The sequence below is a fragment of the Equus quagga genome, chromosome 10 (genome assembly GCF_021613505.1).
Source record: "Equus quagga isolate Etosha38 chromosome 10, UCLA_HA_Equagga_1.0, whole genome shotgun sequence".
Taxonomy (NCBI): Eukaryota; Metazoa; Chordata; class Mammalia; order Perissodactyla; family Equidae; genus Equus; species Equus quagga.
In genome coordinates this window covers 18,000,542-18,025,071 of record NC_060276.1, presented here as the reverse complement: position 1 = coordinate 18,025,071, position 24,530 = coordinate 18,000,542, and the positions used below count along the sequence as shown (strand labels likewise).

General features: G+C 40.8%; 1 protein-coding gene across 9 annotated transcripts in view; it reads right to left on the bottom strand.

Annotated features, from left to right (window-relative positions):
- The window catches only part of MBNL3 (muscleblind like splicing regulator 3), a 109,337-nt gene extending 86,086 nt beyond the window's left edge, over positions 1–23,251 (bottom strand). For 6 of the 9 annotated variants that reach the window (XM_046673261.1, XM_046673264.1, XM_046673263.1 and 3 more), the window contains exon 1: positions 22,254–22,422. The gene's annotated coding sequence lies outside the window, so the exon portion shown is untranslated. Of the gene's footprint in view, positions 1–22,253; positions 22,427–23,210 lie in introns of those variants that run through there. The other 3 variants (XM_046673260.1, XM_046673268.1, XM_046673267.1) reach the window with 3 other exon arrangements.
- Between the last annotated feature and the right edge of the window lie 1,279 nt (positions 23,252–24,530).

The window sequence follows — 24,530 nt, the reverse complement described above, 5'->3', positions numbered from 1 at the left end:
GCCAATATTGTGCAGAGCAGACTTACCCTGCACAAGTGTACTGTTAATTGAATGATGCTTTCTCCCCTCTACTTCTAACAGCTTATAATTCTATAACTCAGAAATATATTATAAACTCTGCAGCACCTGGTCATCCCAGATGTTTACTTCATTCAAGTAGCACTGTCTTTATCCAGTGCTCAGTCCTCAGTCACTAATACATAGTGGAAAAGACAGGCAGCAAACTCAAGCTCCCAATTAAACCTTATGTATATTTCCATAATATAACCACGGGGGTCATAAGCATAGGCTGTGAAGTTAGAGAGTTAAGTGCAAGTTTTGACACTGTAGTTTACTAGCGTGAAAATTAATAAACAGAAACCGCATTTAAAATGGAGTTGGGAAGCCAGAAGAGGGAGCTCTCATGCCCTATGATGATAGAGCCCAAAAGGAAGACGACTTCTCTTTGCTCAGCAAGAGCTCAGCCAATGAGAGACTGGAACAACTCAGCCAATGAAAAGCCCCTACACTTGGAACTCTCAATTCCGCCGATGAACTCTGTTTACAATAGCCCTCCTAACTTCCTCTTCCCCTCTGTAAGAGAGTTCCTTCTCTCCTTGTTGCTCAGGACTTGCACATGGCTTGCTATGGTTGTAGACCCCGAACTGCAATTTTTTGCTCATCCCAAATAAACTCATTTTTGCTGGAGAAATAACTGGCTGTCTATTTGTTTAAGGTTAGGATTTGGCAGCCTGTACAGGGATCCAGAGAAGACCCCCAAAAACTTTGAGCTGGTGGGCAAGAAAACAGGTGATGGGGCCCACAGAGCCCACTGAGCTCACTACTCTTCTTGCTGATCCTGGAGTTTGAGGTCTTTCTCCTGGATCTGAGCCTCTACTCTTTGCATTTTGAAGCTGTCTAGGCTCTATTCAGGTTCTATTTTAAGGCTTTGTCCTTTTCTGGTTAAGACCTTGCTTTGTTTGTGAGTACTTGGTTGGCACTTTGAACTGACTCTTCTGAATCAGGCTGTCCCACTGAAACCATGATGGTCGGCCTTTGGCCCTATTCCTTTGGAACCAGGCTGTTCTACTGGACCTGCATTATTTAGCCTTCGGCCTGACTCCTTCAGGATTGGGCTGTTCCCTTAGAACTGTGCTGGTATGAAGCCTGCTGGCTGTTTGAGCTGTTCAAGCTGTTTGAGCTGCAAGCTGTTTGAGTTGTTTAGGCTATTTGAAAACTATTCTTTTACTCTAGAGAAAAACCTCTGAGAAGCGGGATCCCCGTACTTAAGTATTTTGAGGGTGCTCCCCTCTAAAGGGACCCTGGCCAATTTTATGTTTAAAAACCACAGTCCTTCTTCATGTGCATTTCTAACAAAATGGATCAACTTAACCAAAAATAATTTAGAATATACCAATGGCCATTATGGGAAACTTTTGAACTCCCCAAACTCACGTTTCTTAAAACTGAATTGGACAACCATAGCTCTGTAATTTCCAAAACTGAATGGAATGCCTATTTCAATTGGTATTTTGAGGCTTCCAAATGCTATCAGGAATCTAAAATTGCCTCTTTGCAAAATAAAATTTCAAGATTAACTGAGGCAAAGAAATGATTAAAGAAAGATAAAATGGCTTTGAAAGCCTCATGTTCCTCTTCCCCAGCTTCTTTGTCTCAGGCTCTGCCTCCAGTGCCATCTTCCTTCTTCCCTTCTATACTGTCTACACCTCCTTAGTACCCTCAGTTCCCCAATACTAACTCTCTTGCTAAACTTCCCCTTTTTCTGGAACCTCTCCCCACTCCCTCTTCCTCTAAACTATCAGAACCAGTCCCTTTAAAACTAAGCCTTCTGAGGATCCAAAGGCTAAACCCTTTATTTCTTATATTCCCTGGACTAAAGTTGAACCGTACATCATCAACAAAGATTTTCCCAAAGCAACTGAAGTTCCTCACACATTTGCTGAGGAATTTAATATAGTCATTCAAACTTATCAAGCTGGTTTCTCTGACTTATATCAGCTAGTTCATATGCTTGTTGGTGAAGGCCAGACCCAAAACACTGGATGAAAACCGCTAACTGAAAAATCCTTAAAGGTCTCTAGAATTACAACCAGGAGTCCACTCCACTGTCCTGTTATATGATCAGACTCAGGCAATTGCTGGGCAGTTTCACTGGGCATTTCCTAGGGCTTTCACAAACTCTGTTGATTGGGACAAAATTCAGACTTGTGTACAAAAACCTGATGAACCTGTTCACGGCTATTACAGTCAACTTCAGATTATTATTTTTTTTAATTCTGCTCATCCTTCAGATGTTTGTTCCACCCAGGTAGCTTTTAACTCTGTTTATTAGTGGGCTGAATCAAGACCTTTCCCTTTTAGTAAAAAAGACCAGGATAGAATGGGAAACAATGTCCACTCTAGATTTGGCTAATTGGGCAAATCAGCTCTCTCACACCCTAGATGAGTCACTTAAAAGAAAGACTGCTAAAATTCTTAATCTTCGCTCCAGCAAATGAAGGTCCCTAAACAAAACCAAAAAGCCCCTAGTTTTTGTTTCTGTTGCAAAGAGCCAGGACACTGGAAAAGAGATTGGTCACAAATTTAAGCACATCAGGCGCCTTCAACCTTCTAACCAGCCTTTCCGATGTCTTCCAAATTCTCAGTAATGGGGCTCTGAGGAACTACAGGGGCTCTTCCCAGTCGTCCATCTTAATCAGCTTAGAGAAACACTTCTCCAGATTGGAGAGGAGTCTCTTTCTGTCCTCACTGACACCAGTGCCACACTCTCGGTGCTCAATCCCACTACTACAAAGCAGCCCCTACCTCAGAGTACTAAAACAGTCCAAATAGTGGGAATTTCTAATAAACCTCAACAGTTTCCTGGCTTTGAACCTTTTCCCTTTTGTTTAGGCCCCTTGAGAGCAGATACAATTTTCTCCTTAGTTCCCCCAGCCCTATTCATTAGGCTGCGACTTCTTGGAAAAGTATCATGCCAGAATTTCTCCTGAAAGGGGAAACAATTCTATGATTTGACAGCAGTCATCAAAAGAGCCAGCCAGCTGAATTAAATGATCGTCTGACATCTTTCATTTGCTCCATCTCTGATGGTACTGGAGCTGATTCTGGAAACACTGATCATTTGTCCCTATTGAATCAGCTACCATCCTCTTTATGCGCAAAACCTTCAACCGATACTGGTAAAATTCACAGCGCACCTCCCATCAAGATTCAAATAGAGCCCTCAAAGCCTCTGCCTAGAATTAATCAATACCCTATAAGTAAAGAAGCCCTTCAAGGTATAAAGCCCACGACAGAAGATTACAAGGCTCGAGGCCTCATTATCCCTTCACTAGTCCCTGTAATACTATTATTTTACCTGTGAGAAAGCCCAAGGTCTGAGGGTGGAGGTTTGTCCAGAATGAGCAATAAACAACATTGTTATCCCTCGACACCCTGTTGTTCTTAACGCTCATAGGCTACTAACATCCATTCCCACTGGAAGCAAATTCTTTACGATAATTGATTTATGTAGCTCATTCTTTAGCATTCCAATTCATGAAGCTAGTCAATACCTTTTTGCCTTCACTTGGAAAGGAAAACAATTCACGGGGATAGTAATGCCTCAGGGTTTTACTGAGAGTCCTTCCTGTTTCTCACAAATCCCGAAGGCTGATCTGGATGATATAAAGTTCCCTAGGGTTCTACTTTGTGGCAGTATGTGGATGATTTGCTTCTTTGCTCTGCCTCCCAAGTCTCCTCACAGGAAGACAGCCTCCACTTGCTAAAGCTTTTAGCCTTAAAGGGACATAAGGTCACCAAAGGGAAACTGCAGTTTGTCCAAACCCAGGTTCGATATTTAGGGTACACCTAGATCCAGATAGGCTTCGCGGGGTCCTAAGTTTCCCAAAACCCAAAACTAAGTGCCAACTGTGAGGTGTTCTCAGGCTAGTTGGTTGTTGCCGACATTAGATTTCAAATTTCTCTCTTATGGCCAAAGCTGTGTATGATTTCATACAACTTCCCCCATCTCATGGATATAAATAGGTTTTAGTCCTGGTCTGTACGCTTTATCACTGGACTGAAGCCTTTCCCTGCAGACAGACTACTGCCTCTTCTGTGGCTAAAGTCCTTTTGAAAAAGATCATCTCTAACTGGGGAACTTTTCTCAAACTTCCCATTGATCAAGGAATCCACCTTACTGTTTAGGTACTTTGACAAGTCTGTACTGTTTGGCCAGTTGTGCGACACTTTCACTGTGCTTACCACCCTCAATCCTCTCGTTTAGTCGAATACACTAACACACCATTAAGACTCAATTAGCAAAATTTGTAGAGACCTTCCAAATACCGTGGCCAAAAACATTGCCATTGCTCCTTCTAAATCTCAGACCCACCCCTTCTGGAACTTAGAAGCTCTCACCCTTTGAGATAGTCACCAGGACGCCCAGTGCACTTGGCTCCTGCTTCTTTTGACTCACAGCTGATAAAGGCAGATATACTCCAATATTGCAAAGACCTAATTGATTCTATTAAAATAACCATGCTTTGGTAGAACAATCTTTTCATGGTGCACTCGAAGGAGATGAAAATCTTAAGATTGTAACCTGGAGATTTCGTCTATTGGAAAAGATATCTCCAGAAGGACTGTCTTCAACCTCACTGGAAAGGCCACTATCAGGTACTGTTAACTAACGCCTATGCTGCAAAACTCCAGGGAATAGACTCTTGGATTCATGAGACACCTAAAGAAAGCACCAAACCCTGACTGGAACTGCACACATCATCTGGTGACCTAAAAGTAAAGATTTCTTAGAATTGAAGCAGACGATAGCCGATGAGACAGCTTTCCCAAAATGTCCAGACCAGGCCTGTTGGAAGTTTGTCTGTCAAACCTTTGATGATGACATAATGCTTCAGATGATCTCCAATGCCTACGATCTCCATAACATATGGACTTTAAAAAAAGAATGCCTGAGACTTCTCCCTCCTATCCTTCCTTGTTACTGGCGTGTAACCTCAACAGATTTTCAATTTGTGCACTTTCTCTCCAACGTGGGACATGACACCCAGAAAAGGTCCTTCTTGGCACTGAGGGACAAAAGGCCAATGAAACCGGAAAAAACAGACTCTTCATCAACGATGCTTTCAGAGAAAGATCTCGATCAAAAGGGAGAAATGTCAAATTGATAAACAGAAACCTCATTTAAAATAGAGTCAGGAGGCCAAAAATGGGAGCTCTCATGCCCTGCAATGATGGCAGAGACCAAGAAGAAGATGGACTTCCTCTTCTTGCCGGACAAGAGCTCAGCCAATGAGAGGCTGTCACAACTCAGCCAATGAAAAGCCCCTCCACTTCCAACTCTTAATCCCTCCAATGGACTCTTTGTTTACAGCAGCCCTCCCAACTTTCTCCTCCTCTCTATAAAAGACTTTCTTCTCCCTTTGTTGCTCAGGACTTGCACGTGGCTTGCTCACTGTGATTGCAGACCCCGAATTGCAATTCTTTGCTGATGTCACATAAACCCATTTTTGCTGGAGAAGTCACTGGCTGTTTATTTGTTTAAGGTCAACACTAGCAGAATATCTTTGGGTCTGCTACTTAATCTCTCTGAGCCTCAGGTTCTCCATCTGTAAAAAAGAGATAAACAATAACACCAACCTCACAGGGTTGTGGTGGGGATTAGATGTGATAATATGTGTAAAGTGCTTACCACGGTGGCTGACAAAGTAGCTGTTTCTTTTTAAAAAGAGTACAAAATTACATCACCTCTTCCTATCATTTCTTAATATGATCTTATTATTCCTTTTATTTTCCTTTTTTCTCCCTAGTAGATTGTTCTAGAGTTAGGCCTGCTCTGACACTAAAAACTGGTTATCAATTAATATTATGTTTAAATAAAAAGGTATGATGGATGTATTTTAGATAAGATATTACATGAGAAGATATATTGAAAAAGATCCACAGCTACGACATATTTATAATACATCTGCAACCTACTACAGAACTCAGGTTTAAATATAAGTTAAAATCGTTTCTGTGTGTGTTTGTGTGCATATGTGTTGGGGGGAGGCACTGAGCACTTAGGATACTGCATTATAAATTCCTAATAAATACGTAATCTGTAAATATGCCTTTCAAACAAAAAGAAGACTGAATGTCTAATATATTTTATTGCTGAAGCAATTTTCCAAGGTTATACATATAGTGATCTCCTGGTCAAAGACTGCTTTGGAAGGATGCCAGGGTTGATATGCTATAGAAAGTCAACTGTAAAACTCACATACAACCAGTATACCTGACTTTTCTCCATGTATTTTTGTAGATTTGCTTTTTCTTATTTTAATTTGTGTAGCTTGTTGACTGGAGTCAGATGAATTGGCCCCCTTCCTTTTTTTGCCAACTGCTCTACACATATAAGGCTATAATTTTCAATCTGAATATTGGAAGAATCAAATTCCTGTCACCGTGGATATTTAGGAACATTAATGTTGTAAGCTTACATTTTGAGACAGGAGGGAGCCACAATGAACATTCACAAGAGAAATCAAATAGAATTTGAATCTGAAGAAGTGAATACCTCTCAAAGATGGCAGACTTTCCTAGTTTGGGAAAAAAACAAGGTACCTGACATCCTAAAGTAAATGTTCCTCCCAACTTAATGCAGCTGGGTAGAGGTGGAGGAAACGGCTTTTACTGAAAAGCTTTTTTTTTTTTTTTTTTGCTGAGGAAGATTTGCCCTGAGCTAACATCTGTGCCAATCTTCCTCTATTTTTTTTGTATGTGGGACACCTCCACAGCATGCTTGGTGAATGGAGTAGGTCTGCACCTGGGATCTGAACCCACAAACCCAGGCTGCCCAAGTGGAGCGTACAGAACTTTAACCACTCGGCCATGGGGCCGGGCCCTGCAAAGCCACTTTTAGGAGGGCTTGTATGGAAATCCTCTCTCATCAATCATTTTTGTCTTCCTCGCTGGAATCTTTCCCCTTTAAGCTCAAAAGTTGTCATTTCTTCAGGATTTATCACAATATTAATCATACACATACACAAAGATAATGCAGTAAAGATTTTGAAAAAATAAATTTTCCTGTATGTATTTTAATTTTGATAATTTTAATCATCAATTTTAGTAATTATTAATTTTAATTATGTTAATTTCAATGTGTAAACCTTGCTGTTAAAAAATATAATTTCACTGAGCAAAAGGACTCTAAGAATGTGTTATTATTGATACTAATTAAACCCAGAAAGGATTCATTTGCAAATTCAATTTCTTTACTGAACCCAATAAGTGTAATAATAATAAACCAGAGAGCAGACCCTGGGAGAGGAGCTGAGATGCTTATGAGGTGTAGTTAATTGGTAACATGGAACAAAGCTTTTGAAGAGATATCAGAGTAAATTAATTAGTTAAGAGACGCACAGAGTTCACAACTTGCTTACCAAGCTCTTTGATTCCCTCAAAACAATAGCCTTAATTGAAACCAACCATACAAACTTGCGTTCCTTTGCAATCCTTCCAATTATCAGGCAAAGAGTTGAAAATGTTGATCACAGATTTAATAAGCCCATTCATGTTATTATTTCAAGTTTTGATCTGCGGAATATTTTTACTTGAACAAAGTAAAAAGATGTCTTCAATAACTTAAATGTGAAACAATTTGGTTTGCTTCTCTCTTTAGGATACTACAGTAATCTATTTTCTCCAATATAAAAAGGTAAGGAAGAAGTTTAAACTAGAAATAATAAACAGGAAAATAAAAGCAAAAATTTCATAGTCATTTAAGAAATACATTCAACAAACCTTTTCCCTGGAGTGGGGGAAATCTTTTAATCTAAGTTATTCCTGATTTTGTGCAGTGTCTTCTCTTGGCAGGAAGATGTTATTAAACTATTGTGATCCCTCTTGATGGAGTATTCTGAAATTCTTATCAACAAGTAATGTGTGTACAGTAACTTGAAATGAAGCATAAAAAACCAAAAGCTGAAATTAAAACACATATTTTTTTAGGGGGGGAGGGAGGATGTAGCTTTGATGCACTTTAATCCTCAGAATGTGGTATTTGTTTTAACCATCAATTCCCAGGCACTCCACCTAAGAAATCTTTTTTCCCCTGGAACATGTGGCAAAATAAACAGAGTTTGGGAAATGCTGGTTTAGATAATTAGTACTTTTACAATAACTTCAAAGATTTAAGTTTTTCAATATGTCACAAAATTTGCATCATTTTTGTCATTAGAGTAAAAAGGATTTTCAGAACCTCAAGGCAGTAACCCTTTCTCTTTGACTAGAATTGACGTCAACCTAGACATTAAATATAAGGCTTACGTTAGAGATATTTTGTACCAATAATCACCAGCTTCTGAGAAAGGAAGAACAAAATATGTTCAAGAAGAGTGAATGGGGAGGATGATTAAAATGAGGCGAACTGAATCTGGACCTAAGGTTTATTTTTTTAATTACACGTTAAAATATAAAATCAATGAAAAACTGAAGTTGCCAGACACAACACAGAGAAGGTGCTGCCCACGTTAAAATTTCTAACTTCATGAAGGACTGACGCTGAATCCCAGCCTAAAGGGAAATCATAGAGTGAAAGTACATCTTTGGTAGTTATATGTGAATTCTCGTTATTTTTTATAGCTTTCCCCCACCTTCTCTTTCATTTTCATTGAACCTGACCTATAGAAAGATGTCAGTCACATTTTCACTAATTCAGCAGCACTGACTTGTCCCTAAAGTCATTTAAAAACAATTATATCTATTATTTTGGCTGAATTACACTGTCTGATTTTTTTTTTTTTTTGGTCCAAACCTATCCCAGGTTTTTTATGACAAGCTTAATCCTATGCCTTAAGGGCAAAAAGAATAAACACCAGAGTTCTTCATGGATTACTTAATCAGACTGCCCAAATAATACTGTGCATATTTAGAGATGCTGGTCAAGTAGGGTCGGCACTCAGTACATATTTGGTGATTTACAGACACTTCTTATATCCTACATTTGATGAGTAAAAGTAGGATCAATGATCAAATTCTGCTTCACCTCGACCTCCTTGTCAGCCAGTAAGCACATCTAAGTCACTCCTACCTTAAAAACAATAAAACTCCTCCTCCCCTTGATCCTACATCCTTGTGAACTTCCAACATTTCTCATCTTTAATCATCAAATATCTCAAAAAAGTAATCATTAACACTTTCATTTCCCAACTTTTCATTTACTTCTCAACCCTCTGTAAACTGGCTTCTGGTTTCTAAAAAGTCACCAGTGACCTCTTAAATACCAAAACCAGTGGGCTCAACTTATACAATTCCTGTGGTATTTGTTGACTGCCCCCCCTCCTCTTCTAGAAACTTTCTTTCTCCTTTGCTTCTGTGACACAAAAAGATTCCTCCTCTGGTGCTTTCCTTTGGCTGCCTCGGCCACTGCCAGGGGTCAGAGACTGACTCCCAAGGTCTTGCTCTGTTATCTTCTCTGCATTTTGCACAAGTTTAATCCAACTTTGGTCTAGGTTTTTCTACATGGCTGTGTCAGCAGCACTTTCACTCAACATTATTTCACGCTCCTGACTCCTCACTCTTCATCCTGTGGTATTTCTATACTACTTGCAGTACCATCCACCAGATGGCTAAACTAGTCCTTTGGTCTATCAAGATGAGTAAGAGATTGATGTTGGCTTGACTTATAAAGAAATAATCATTCTTGCTGATGGAAGAGGCAGACCATGGGTCATGAGATGGTCCCCAAATGATTAAGAGAATGCGATTAGACAAAGAAGAAATTACTGTGTTTGAGGGGGATTGGGTTCGATTAAAAAGTGAGCAAAGAACCGAAGGTGCAGTTTTTCGCCTGATAGCTATTAAATGCCAAAGAGAATACTTGCCTGGCTAGAACCAACTGTATTTCACAGCTAAAAGAAATTTTGTCATAACAAAACAAAAGCACCTAGCAAAGCATCTGGCATACAGTAATTGTTCGATAAACCTCAGTTGACTCTAAATAAACACCTATTATAGGACGTTTTTATTGGGTGTGAAAATGGGGGTTCAAATTTTATTCCTATATATAAACTTCTGCCTACAGATATTAAGATTGATATAAAGTTCTAATACATTCCCGGAGGTGAAGGTGGTAGCAAATGCTGCCACCCAAGAACTCCAAGAGCAGATATCGCCCTGTCTGGGCCTGCCAGCAGAAGCGACAAGGGAAGGAGCAGGGTTCTGACCACCGTTCACACCAATCGTATCAGAAAGGGACCCGTAATGATACAGAAGCAATGGTTGTTGATTCTATTTTCTGGCATCTTATTTCCTAAGTCTGTCCTAACTCTAGGAAGTTGAAAGGATGAAGTCTCAGATGTCTGAATGGGTGCTTCACAACATTTCCTTTATAGAGATCTAAGGAAACCAAACTTATTTTCACTTAAAAACAAACAAACAAACAAATCTTTCATTTCAAGAGGGTTTTGTTTTGTTTTGTTTTGTTTGAATTATTACCCCACCTGAGGAACAACACGAGCCAGAGCTCCCATCCTGGAGCTGAGAGGATCAGGCTTTTGTCTCCCTTATGTCCACTCATTGCAGGCTTCCTGAAAGTGCCAATGGCGGCAATTCTTGGGACCAGGGGACTTTCCTCACTTATCACTTAGGAAAAACTACCAACAGCAATACCAACATCTTAATTTTCTTTTGTCCAATAGAGCCCCACAAACATGAGGAATATGGTATAAGGGACTATCCGAGCAAAAGACCAGCAGATCTCGCATCGCTCACTTCCTTTTCTTCTTCCTTCTTCATTTGAAGACAGTTTGCCCTCACAGTTTCATTGCTTTCTGAGGGAATTTTCATTTACAATAAACAAAATTAATTCACCTGTCAAAGGTCTTGAGTTCTGCCTAAAGGTAATTTGGCAGATGTGTTACGCAAGGGATCACATTATTTCGCAAACAGACTGAGAAAAGCAAGAATGCTGTATGAAATGAATGATAGCTTGGGGTTTAGTTGATTGTAGCACACCTTCTCACATAGCTTTCCCTTATCGTTATTAATTTTCCAAGTACTCCATAACAAAAAAACCAGAAAGCTAAAGTGGAAAAAGTAGCTGACACTCCAAACCAATGACTAATTTTGTTTGCCTAAAACACACAACAAACCACATGCTTTCGGCAGCTGCAAATCCTGAATAACTCACACTTAACCTGCCCACACCTTATTCCACCTATTCTATGCTACCCTGTAAACGTTGTTTACAGTGAAATGGATGCTACAGGCAATGTTATCCTCTGGTCCGCAAACATACGTATTAGTGCTTTCCAAACAGCTTTAACAAACAGAATGTATTAGTGCTTTCTAAACAGCTTTAACAAACAGAATTAAAAAATAGCTGAAACCTGTCACTCCCAAGATCTGGAAATGTATGCAGGTTCACTCATCAACATATTTTAGTTTTTATCATCATGAATAGAGTAATGCATGTAACATTTTTTGGTTGATGGTGCAACAATTTATTATGGTGTTTAATTTGTTTTACATCTCATTTCATAAATTGATTGCTAATTACACAACCATTAGATGTGTATGTCTTTTTTTGTTCTTAAGTTTTAAATATGGACTATCTGAAGCGGGAGATAGAAGTCTTTTACAACGACAGAGTTTAGTTACCAACTCAGAGCTGAGATAACATTTTATTTTCAGAGCAGTAACTTAAGTTTAACATTTAAATGTCTGTGATGAAAAGCCTAATTGCATTTCAAATCCTCAGAGCTGAAAAGGCGGCAGTGCTTTAAAGCTCTGAGAGACGTCCACAGGAAGAGACCTCTGGGAATGAAGTCAACATGTCCAGCGCCAAAAGACATTTAACGGCACTGAGAGGGAACTGGGGGTGGGGGGTGAGGACAAGATCCTTATGATCCTACTGGAGATGTAACAGTACCCCAGAAGGCAGTATTTTCCTACCCTCTAACAATTATTTAATTCAAAGGAATATGCACAAATCGTCCAGACTTCTAAGGATGCTCCCAATCTCCTAATGGATTATACTCAGTACTTCATATGAGTAAATCCAGTACTGGGCTTAAGTCTCATCAGTACAGAAAAGTAATTAAAAAGGTTATGTGGCCATTGTCTTCTTTATCTGTATAATCATTCCCATCAATATCCTAGGTATATTTAACAGACTCTTGGCTTATGCCTCCAATCCCCAATTTTTAAATTCATTTTAATGTGTGCCTTTGTTCACGGAAGAGGAAAAATAGCCACCCACAGGTTTTTTTCTAATGTACGGTAAACGTGTACATTTATATTTATTTAAAAGTCCACTTTCTTCTCGAAAATGCATTCTCTCTTGATATGACCATTTTTGATTTGTAAAAAACAAAACAAATTTTTGAACTCTTTTAACTTACATTTAACTCAACCTAAAATAAGGTGGACTTTTTTCTATATTTACATTTTTTGACAATTCTTTTGCAGTTAGAAGCACCTCATACCCAGCCATCTCAAGATGTTCAGTTGTTTTTATTCTAAGACGTCCTTTTTTGGCTTCTGTTCCTAGCTAGCATTATTTTCTGTGTCTCATATTCTAGTAATACCACTTGGTAAATACATAATACTTACATAAAGCATATCCCCTCGAGACTACAAAATACCCTAGACTTTAAATCTTATAGCATTCCTTTAACAATATGTCCCACTTCTCAGTTTGAAAAACAGACACCTAACTGTCAAAGTACTTAACATCACTCAGTATGTCAGCACCCAAGCCCCAGCAGCCCATGACCACCTTCCCCTCAAAAACAGAGGAAAAAAGTTTCTGACCCAGTTTGAGATAACATCCAGTAAAACATTGACTTTTAAACCTTTTTGACAGCAACAAATAGTAAGAAACATATTTACATCCTAAGTATATATGTGCGTGGATCTGAAATAACAGTCTCATCAAAAATACCTAAACTTACTACATGATATCTCCTGACATTTTCTTCAATTTTGTATAAAGGAAATGCTAGTCACAACCTACTAAATGGATTTTTTTCTGCACTAATGAGTTGTTGTCCACTACTTGAAAACTACAACAATAGAACAAATAGACTTTTCTCACACCACAAGGTAATGTTGTTGGCTCCACATATGGTAGGGTAAACCTTCATTAATTCTGATGCCACTAATACATACTCCACTAATACATACTGGGGTAACTAACCCTGAACCAGCTTGAAATATATTTTTGGATAACCTATAAAGAAAGGGTTTGCTAAACAAAATAATAATGTCAAGAAGACAGAAGGGGTACCGAACCTTTTAAAACAAGATACTTTTAAGGTTTTGAATTGTTAATTAAATGCAGCTGTGTTGCTAATTATAAATGAGTGTTAATATTCAGGCCAATAGAACATCTGCTTACAAAAACCTTGTTTGTTTTTAGTCCAAAACATTTTGTAAATCAGAACACTGTCTTTAAGCTACCCAAATTTTACTATATCTTAACATTCAAATTCAAAGATGTTCAAAAAATCTAATCACGTTTATATATTTAGTTCATCCAGTCACTTTTTTGTTTGTAAATCTGCTTGAGGCATCATCTAATAATGACAACAGTAATGGGTATACAGTTTATTTGTAGAGTGTTTTAAACTTCAGAAAACTCTGATTTTGTGAACCGGTAATGACCAGCAATCCTTGGATTACTGAATATTTAAAAAGCATATAATGACGTTTTCCAGACACAAAAATGAAACTTAATATTTGGCTTGTTCTGCATGTGACAGATTACTCAATCCCATGAAGAAATCCAGGTGTCTGGCCTATAAAGATTGTCTGTATTTTAGAGGTCCAGCCCAACCCTGCCATCCCCCACCAAATTTGGAAGATATGAAAGCAATGAACATTTCAAGGTAAGAGACCAAGCCAACTTCTGGAGCAGGGGTGTCACACAACCTCCCTTATGTGGAGGTATTTACTAAAGGACTTGGAACAGATGTTTATCTTTTATAAACACTTAAGGTTTTGTCTAATTGCAGGCTTGGGAATCTAAGGGAGTGAAGGACAGGCCAGGAAGTCGGGAATTCCTGGATGTGAACCTAATCTCCGTTTTATTCTGTTTTTGCTCTAAATCAATGCCAAACTCTTCACACCTCAGCGGCTTTATAGCAGGCAAGAATTACATTGGGGGCGAAACGGTTTCCTGGGAATGTCTTAGGTTAAATGGTAACTATTACATCCCTCAAAGGTACTTTCATAAGAGGCAAAGCGCTCTTCTTGTATATTATTTACCTTCATGACATTAGGCAATTAAAATGGAATATGTGTGTCCTCCCAAACCGACCTTGAAAAGAGAGAATTCTTTCCATTCCTAAGTTTTTGTCCACTTTAGCAAATAATCAGCTATTCAACTAATTAGGAAATTCAATCATGTGAACTTAAAGGTTTTTAAGGTGGTTGTAACACCTGTAAATTGAGCATTTTCAGGCAGTTAATACTTAGCTAGTTCGGGGCTCTCATCTTTATTTGTCCTCTCTCCACCGGGTCATTAACCTAAAGGAAATGCCCTCCCAACTCAAGTTCTCCTCTGGCAATCTATGGGAAAGTTAGTTGGGCCCATCACGAAAAGAAGCTCCATTTTCCATACCACTAGGCGCCACATCCCTATCTAGCTCTGCCCACGCTGCTTTGGGCTCTTCAAAAGGCAGAACGTGGTTTCACTTTCTCCTCACCATTTCATGATAAAAGCACCCTGGTCCTTCATGGCATTTAATGAATGGTCCTCTCTTCCTGGATTCGGACTGTTGGCCTTTCCAACCAGTCATTAACTGGCAGGAAATACCCTCCTCCAGCAATCACTATTGTGTAAATAGAGCTATAAACTTTCGAAGGCCCCGTGCAATCCCAGACCCTAAAGCTGCACGTGTGTGGGGGGGGAATCTTGATTGTAAAAGCACTGCCTTCTAAATTAAACTCAAACCACATGATACAGTCCATAAAATATACAAAACATGCAGTCCAGTGACAGATTTATTGTGGTCTTACAGAATAAAGCAAAAAAAAAAAAAAACACTCTATATGGAAAACACTGCTACTTTTGACCCAAATAGCCCCCAAACAGGAAGTTAAAAGCAAATCAGCCAGCTGTGGCCTCACTAAGTTATGAAGGAGACCAGTGCAACCAGCATTTCCTGTCATTGCTTGTCACCTTTTCTGCGTGCCTCTGTTTGAACTGTTTTCTTAGATGGCTAAAAATATTACAGAAATTTCTTTAGGGAAACACGGAAGGCAATAAGGAGGGTTCTTATATAATCCAGGCTTGAAAGAGGAAAATGTAACATTTACCAAAAAAAATGACTTAGCAGAGGTCACACAACCAGTTACTTGAACTTCTGCATTTTAATGAATACAGGAAGAATAGACCACGTTAGTAAAAGTGTTTAGAATCAGGCATTAGACAGCCTAGCTGCTTCCTGATAATTCAGAATCACTTTTCAGAACCACAGTTTCCATGCACCTGAGGAGTAAGAGAGAGAAGAGCAGACTACAATATCGCAGAGAAAAGGAACTAGCTTCTTAGAGCTGATTTCTCTCTCTTTCTCCCTCTCCCTTCCGTTCTCTCTCTCACCACCCCACAACATGACTCGTGCAACTTCAAAGTACGTGCATGTATGAGAGCTCTCTAAGGGAATCACATTTGAGATCCTTTTATTATTATCACACTCTCCACAGCACATGGAGGTATTCTCATCGTTTTCCTGCACTGCAAAATGCCAAGCCCTATGCCACATTTGTCCAACCTGTCAACTTTACAATCACAAAAGAGCTTTGGAGGAGGAGTTTCAGTCAGAAAGTAAAAGCATTGTGCCCTCATGTTATTGCTACATTGAAGTTCTCAGTATGTCCAAACGAGTGCCCCCGTAAAACCAGGTTTATCTCTCTGAGAAAGAGGATTAATAAACAGTAGGAGGGCCGCTAGTTGGCCAGTCGAAAGTTCCGCCAAAGCCCAAGGTCTTTCTCAAAAAAGGGGCTCCCCTGGGGAGGCTGTCCGTCCAGCCTGGACCCTGGCTTCAGAAAGCCAGCACAGCACTTATTGACACAACCTTGGTCTGCAGCTGAGGCCACTGTTACAGGCGTTCATGAAACAGATCAGATTACGAGGCACCCCTGTGCCCTCCCCCCACAAAGTTTTTCTGTATTTTGAAGCCCTTAGACATAAAATGTGACCCTATAATATGTACTGTTTTTCACTTCATACTTCAGGGTGAGCTAATAAGGTTTTTCTTCATGCTATCCAATTACTTAGGAAAAATGCTGACATAAACGACTTTAAATTTTTCTCAAAATCACTTCTGAAAAGAAGTACACTCCCCTTCTTTTGGATCCTCATCGATCACAGACAGCAAGAATTTGAGAAACACCAATGCGTCCTTTAACAAAATAGCACTGACAATTGGACCATTTATTGAACGCCTACTTTTCACTCGATAAATGCAAACTCCGCTTGGGCACTGAGGTGAAATGCGATCTCCACCACTGCTCCATGAGTCTTGTTGAATGTGTCTCTATAAATTTTATATAGAACTCAGAAAAACCACTATATACCACATGAATCCAATCATAATAAAGCTGCCACCTTAATATTATGTGACAATCTCATTTTCCCAGTTTGCAAAGCAAAAAACTGAAGAATTATACTATGGGATATGTGCCCAAGCTAATATGCATGGTACTTTTGTTTTGCTTTGTTTTGTTTTCCCGCGTAAAGGTCGAAGACTACCAAACAAAAGGTGAAATGCAAGCTCTCTGGTTCTTTCACTCTCTTGTTTTGCTAACAGGCCATCCCCCCAGAAAACACCCCCTTGTTTGGTTTCTTCATACTGCCACATAAGGGGAGACTGCAAGTTGTACCTAAAGACTGATGGTCCTCTGGACACAAAAGATGATTGTGGAGGACCTGAAATGGCAGCTCTTGTCTCTTCTACCTTGTGGACTTTGCTTTCTGGATACAGGAAAAAGAGGCACTATTCATACCTGTATCTTGGTAAATGAAAACCTATGCAAATTCAACCTCTAAATGGGCAATCAGTGTTTGACTGAAAATGAGACAGCTCCCAATGTCCCTTTTGGTTTTTGTCTGTGACTTCATCACTTTCTAAACTATAGATGACACAAGGCATCTGAGTCACAGTATTTCTTATTTTGTTCCTTTTTTATCTGGTACAATGTTTTGAAGAACTGTTCCTACATGACTTCATGTTGAAGACTGATTTCCCTGGATGTGTGAGAGATATACGAAATGCGACCACAGGTGACAGGAAAATAGCAGATGGCTTTCAGGCCACTCTTCCAGGTCTCAGCCCTAAGGTTGCCATTGCTTGTTTGTCCTTGAACTTGTTAGAGAGTTGCTACTGTGACCTCTCATTTAACATAAAATGTGACATTTTAACCTAGGGTTCAGTCTGTTTGTTGTTGTTGATTTTTTGGTCAATAAAAATAGAGATAATGCTACCTGAAATCACAGGAAGGATGCTCATAAAATACAAGAATAAGTCAGAAAGACTAATCTAGTCTTCCATTTATTTAACAAACTTTTACTGAGAGAGTACTATGTGCCAGGCACTAGGGATGTGAGGTTAGGAGACCCAGTGACCTGCCCAATAAGGAGTTACTCATACATTCAGGGAAACTTGAATAAGCCTGAAGAAACCTTTTTGGAATTTCCACACCACTTGCAGGCAATGCCAAAGAGCTCAGGATTCAAAGTATCTGATGAGGACAATTTTAAGCAAATTTGAGTGATCCAAAGTGGAACACAAGATCCAGCAAACTGCCGGTCTCTAGGATGCTCCCATGGCCTAAGGAGATCAAACAGTCTGCTGGAAGTTTCTAGTGCCAACCACTGCGTTTCTGTCCAGACTGCCTTTCTCAATTGGAGGCCCTTTCTTTCTGGGCCCTTTGGGTTCACCCACTGTGCCGGCATAAAACAACCTCCTGCCTAAAGTCGGAAACAAATCACTCCTTCTACTCGTGAGCCAGCTTAACGCTGATGGAAGAAGGACTTGAGAGTGAACATAATATTTTAACAAGTGTGCCTAATTGATTCCTAAATCTCTGATCAGATTCCCTTTTTTTTCCTTAACACTTTGTTCTCAAGGCTGTTATAAAGACTTCTGGGATTACTGTGCTTGTTTCTTGAAAAGCATCATATACATACAGAGGGAGAATATGTGTGGGTGTGGCTGTCTGAGATCTATCTATGTGAACATATATATGTGTATATAGATGTATATCATGCATATTCACACACATACATATACAGTGTATGTGCGCGCGCGCACACACACTCACCTATTTAAATCAAGGTCCTTTCACTCCTGCTTCTCTTGAGGTCTGAGCAATGTATCCTTTTTCTAAAAGTTAACTGCCTGGAGCTGAACATTCAGAGCCCCAGCTCTTTTACTGAGCCTGAGAGAGACATCACTTAACACAGACATTTATTACAGTTTATTGTGAGCCTTTTTTTCTTTCATTCTTAGAATTTGAGGATTGCTGTAAAAAATAGGTATTTTCCTATAATCTTCCAGGAAGAAGTCAATGCATAGCTGTATAAAATGTTCTAAAATGACGAGTAATTTGCACACTCATGCACATACATGTGCTTGTGTGTATGTGCCCAGACAACTTGGGAGTACTTTTATTTTTCAAATAAAAATAAGGTCCCTCTTCCCAGACTGTATTATTTTCCCCATCAATCTTTTAATAACAGTTACTCAATTTAACATGAAGTTGAACTAAATGATGGATTTGTATTGTGTCTTTACTAGAACGATCTGGAAAAAAATCTTCTCTGATCCCTTTTAGGTCACATGGATGTCATTAACACCTGATAATGTAAATGATACCTTATGTATCCTAATTCTCAAAGTCGCCTTTTGGCTTCCTTGAGGCAATATACAACCATTCAGGAAGAGTAGGATGCCACGGAACCATCTGGTTCTCTTAAGATCTAAAAGTCCACACTAATACAGAGCTAATTGCTTTCTTTTGGGTCATAATTTGTGTTTGGTTGCCTTTGGGTTGGCAATTAAACTACTTGCTCCCAAACACAGTTTAGTTTCTTAGAGGAAAAATGCCCACCACATTTTATCTGAGGCACAAATTTCTTTCTATTTTTGAAGTGAGAACCCTATCACACCTAGTAAGAGGCAGAAAAATCTCACAAAGGAAAAAACTTCTGATTTCTATTTTCTTGCTATCACATACATTTATAATGGGGCAAATCCATCTGCTCAACCTACTAGAATTGTCATAAGAAAACTCAACAGCATGGAAGAATCTTGAAGTAAAGGTGAGTGTACCTGTGTGCTGTTTCAGACATTTGATAGCTTTAACATGGCAGTGACCATTATCGAACTTTAATTACAGGATCAAATTACTTGTCAAACATGTACTGTAACTTATTCTTGTCTGCTATGCCCCAAGCCCTATTCGTAATCCTATCAGATAACATTATTTATTTTAAGACAGAAAAATTTCTGCCACTTTCCTGAATTTATTGTGCTATAAGTAGGATAAGTGTGAAGTTTTAGGAATGAAAATCTTCATCACTTTAGGGCCTCTCACTCCCTTTCTTCCTTCCCCTCCCTCTCTTCCTTCCCCTCCCTCTCACATCTAAAGACAGCTGGATGGAGAGCAAAACTGTGCTTCAAACTATATTGTCAGCATCTGCACAGCAGCCGAGAGACTGTCGCTGTTCCCGCACGTGCAGTACTGTACCGCCTCAAAAGACAAAACCTGTTTTTCCCAAGCTGCTGTGATTACTTTTTCATATTGTAGAGCTGGGCAGATAATAATACTGCTACTGGTCAAAAGGATAAATTACGCAAGTGCCTGAAAGTACAATGGGAAGCAAGGAACCCCATTTGAGGCAAATAGAATACAGGCAGATAGGAGAACATTCTGATCTACGTTAAATTTTTAGGTTCTTGCAAGTGCACAAAAATGTCTTCTGTTTAAATTAAAAATTGTGCACAAAATCTGCTCCTCTGAGTTTACAAACTATTCATTTTTTCTTTTTAAGTTAACATTTTAAGAAACGAATTAAAAAGCACCTACTATGTGCAAAGCATTGCTCAGGTAAGCAGTGGGTGCAAGGGGATAACAAAGACGCTTTGGATATCAGCTTATACTCCTAGGTTTTACCCCCCTTAAAAAGCAACCCTTGAGAAAGATGGGCACAGATGTTAGCTCAGGGCTAATCTTCCTCAAAAAAGAAAAAAAAGCAGCCCTTGTGAAATGGCTGGAGTGGACAGTTGAGGGAAAAAAGGTACTTTATAATAGTCCTGGGAATCATTATGAGTGCTTAAAGCAGCAAAGGAAATTAGAGAAATGAAGTAGCTCTTAGAAGTAGAGCAAAACATGCAGTCACCACCTCTAGCCCAGCACTATATCAATTTTCTCTCAAAATATTTTTTTTTCTGACAAACTCCTTCACTCGTGTTTTCTTACAAGGTCTCCAATCTCATCACTATATGAAGCCGCAGAACGTTAACTGGCAAAACTTCCTCCTAATGTCTCTGACACTAGTTTGGCTTTTCTATTTTGGCCACAAGGTTTAATATTTTCACTGTTCTTTTAAAGGATGCATTTGGTCCGAAGTCATTCAGCATCAAGACGGTACATCAGGAAGCAAAGCTCACTGAACTGGGATCTAAGTATGTCATCACTAAAAAACGGGAGAAGTTGCTTCTGGTCCTCCCCCACACGCCTTGCAAAAATGCAAGCATCTATTGCTCTGCCTGCAGGAACTCTCCTTTCAAATGTGAAGCAATGAATTGCCCCACACGTGTCTCTCAACAATAATCTGAAAAACTGATGAAAAATTTGTTACACAGTAAATTCCATTGTAAACAGTTCAGTTCTTTCTTCCTAGGCATACTCCAGCACCTGGGCAGGAAAACTGCACCGTCCTTTAGTAGGTGCAAAGCAATATCTTTGCCCCCTTTCCAAAGCTCCCTAAATTTAACAGCAGGAGAGTCTGCCAGCCAAGGAGCTTCTATTGCTTTGGGAGAAGTAAAAAGTGGACAGAGGTAGAATAATATCAGCTGGGCTATGGGCAAAAGTCCTTTTAGGCAATGTTTAGAGAAGTTTCAATAAATATGAAAGCACCTCCCAAAAGTACTGCATATCGTGGAAATTTTCTAAAACAATTTTAAAGAGTATTTAAACATTAAGGATTAGATTTGCATAGGTAAAAGAGAAAATGTGAATATAATCAGAAAAATCCGAGGTCTCTGGTAAGCCTCATTGTCAATAAGCCTTTCATCAAAGGAAAAAAAACCTCGGATGAATTGTATTAAACATTCATGTCTAGCCATTTGTACAGCTATTTCAACAGTCCACTTTCCGACCATTGTATCAGTAATCACCCAAAGACATACTGATTAAACCAGGGAGTCAACATAGTAAAAAATTAGCAATCCTTTCAAAACTAGATCTTGCAATGGTTTTGTTTTAACTGATGCTTCCCTATGAACTTAACACGTGTAGAGAGAGGCTGTGGGGATCCGTGCCCAGTTTACAAACACTAGCAATTTAGGGACATCTAAGAGAAAAAGAACTCCTCTAAAACACACTACCGTAATTATAGCAACACGATAAATTCACCCTTACTGTTGTATCTATCTATACCAATCAATGGACACTAGTCAAAAAAACACACAGTAGGTCCACCACAGTAATGACAAAACTACACAAATGAATCACTAAATGTCAACTTTCACTACTCTTCTTGATTTAATTTCCTTTTCTTAGCATAAAAGCTTCTCGTGTGAATGCTAAAAACTAAAGTTACCTTTTGAATAGTCTCCTAAAACCTCCCCTCATGCCCTTCAGAGGCCGGTAGTAAAAGCAAGCTGCCCAAATGTGTTGCTCCAGAGCGGGAAGAGACAGGGCTCTGCGAGGAAGCTGCGGCGCTGCTCACAATATCGCATGACCATGGGGAAATTAGTTGGTAAAAGCATTTGCTGATGATATGCCATGCAAGAAGTTCCTTTAAATCACAAATGTATACGTATATAAAGGAAGAAGAAGTAGGAGAAGAAAAAGAAAGAAAAAGAGAAGGAAGGAAGAAAGAGAAAGCTCAAAGCCCTAAAATTGCAACAAAGTTGCAGGATTACTTTTTCCTTCTATTTGCCATTTTGAAAAAAAAAGTTTAAAAGGCATTTTATATCGTCGACGTCCTAGGAAGGCAGTCACTCTCACAAACCCCAACTCATCTCCAGCCTTACCTTATGCTGCTAGCGCAAACCCAGAGGCTAAGGGGTCCTGCTCTCAGGGGCAGCGGCAGGGGCAGCGGCACATGCCATCTGTTAACGGCAGAAGCAAAAGCAGCGCTGCGCGAGGTGGCCCTGGTGCCGGGAGAGCCTTTAGCAGGGGTGTCTACTCAATGCCGCCATTTTAAAGTGAGGCTCCTGAAATCATTAGATATAAGCAAATTAAAGCCCGCCCCACCTACATAACTTCATGGCTGGGACGTGCAACCCGGCTCTAAGTCGGCCGCTGTGGGGTATAAAATGTCAAGGCGAGCAACACGCACACGAGGACTCCCGGACGGAGGCGACAATCCCTCAGCTCCCCTCTCCCTCCTAGCCCCCCCGTGCTCTTGCAAGCCTCCTTTCAGGTCCAGAGGAAAGAATATTTTCTTGTTTTCCACTACACGGGGACCCTTTGCTGTGGCAGGCCGACGGGCTGGGGGGCGGGGGAGGGACCCGGGCCCGCCATCCCCCCTGCTCCCAGCTCTTGGTTCAGTCCACTTGGAGCACACCTCGGAGCTCCCCAGCTCCCTCGCGGCGGGCGGGCGTGGGGCTCCAGCCCTGGCTAGAGGCTGCCATGGCAACCCCGGCCCAAACCCCGCCCGGCCCCAGCCAAAGGCGTGCCCGCCACCAGATGTCCCCTAGCAGAGCCCGCAGACCCCGGCAGCCTGGGCTCGGGCGCCGGGCCCGCCCTCGCGGTGCCCCGCGCCCGGCATCCGGGCAGCGCCGCGGAAACGGCGCTAGGGAGGGGGCTTTGGGCGCCAAAACGGCAACTCCCGCGAAACTCCGCCGGGCCGTGGAGCCGCGCGCCGGCAGCCGGGAAGCCGGGCTTGGACCACTGCCGCCCGGCCCGGCCCGGCCTGGCCCCGCCCCGCCCCGCGCGGCCAGGTAGGGCGGCGCGCCCCGCACCGCCACGGCCGCCGCCGACCTCACCTGGCTCGGCGCGCGCCGCTCCCGCTCCCAGCCCGGCCGGCCGCTGCGGAACCGGCGGGAGTTCGCCGCGTGCTGCCCCTGCCCCCGCGCCCCCCTGTGACTCTCTGTCCTCTGCCTCCTTCTCGCTGCTCCCAAAGAGCGCCAAAAAGTCGCGCTCCTGATCACGCTCCGAGTGCGGGCACTTTCTTCCTGTAGGGCGCTGTTCCGTCGCCAAATAGATTCTTTGTGTGGTTCGTTCATTCGTGCACAGTTCTCAGAGAGCGTAGCGCGGGCTTTATTCTCCGGAGGTGGGGCGCCTCTCCCCCCAGAGCCGGCGGCCCAGCCCCCGCGCAAATGCTCTTTGTCATCTCATTATTAAGGGAAGGGGGGACAAATCATATCGCTCAGGTTTTACAAAAGCGAAAACAGAGCTTGCAGACCTCCTGGGGTGGGGGGGTGGGCAGCAAAGTTTCTAGAGCTTTAGGAACTGAAGTGCCAACGAGAAATGCAATGTGGTTCAAAACTGTACCTTCATAGTCACTTCAGATACAGGTAAGGTGAAATGCGTTATTCCAAAAATGACCTTAGTCAATAAGTGTATCAGCTCACTAAGGCAAAAAGAAAAAAAAATACTTACCAGCTGCCTTCCTGAGTCCTCCCCCTTCCATAAATGCCCTAATCCTTTATTTCCCTTTAAGAACTTCAGAGAAGGAAATGTTGATTTGTGCGAATAGTTCCCCTTCTTCAACAGAGTTTGAAGGGTAGGAGGACTCCTAAGGTAGAGTTCCAGATACTCTGAATGAGAAATGGACAGAACAAATGCAATTTTATATTTTGATTAAGAAAATGTGCATCTGGACAGCTAAATTACAAGTTTCGATTTAATGCAAGTGTAATAGGAACACCAGCTGTCCCTTAATTGGAGCGCCACAATAATAAACGCATGCTTTATTTAATTTTACCAGGACAATTGTAGTTGATAACATACACATATGCAGGATCGTCAGTGACAAGCTCATAGCAATTCATGGGCTGCTTTCCTGCAATGAACGACTGCACCCCAGCACAGAGTTCCACATGCTCTTCAGAAAGTGCGAAAACATCACAGGAGATATTTAAGCAGCAGTTGGTTGAGGAGTGGAGTGAATTCTCAGGTTAATTATATGTTTTAATTCTGCGAGACTGATCCAAATAGATTCTCCAGCTAATTTTAGGCAAGAAATCAATCGCTGTTTGTTAAATGTGAGATAATAGGAGCAGGATCATAATGGTTAGAAGGAGAACATTGGCACAAACTGCCCTTTAAATAATTGAGACTCCCCTCACCATGGCGTTTGGTAA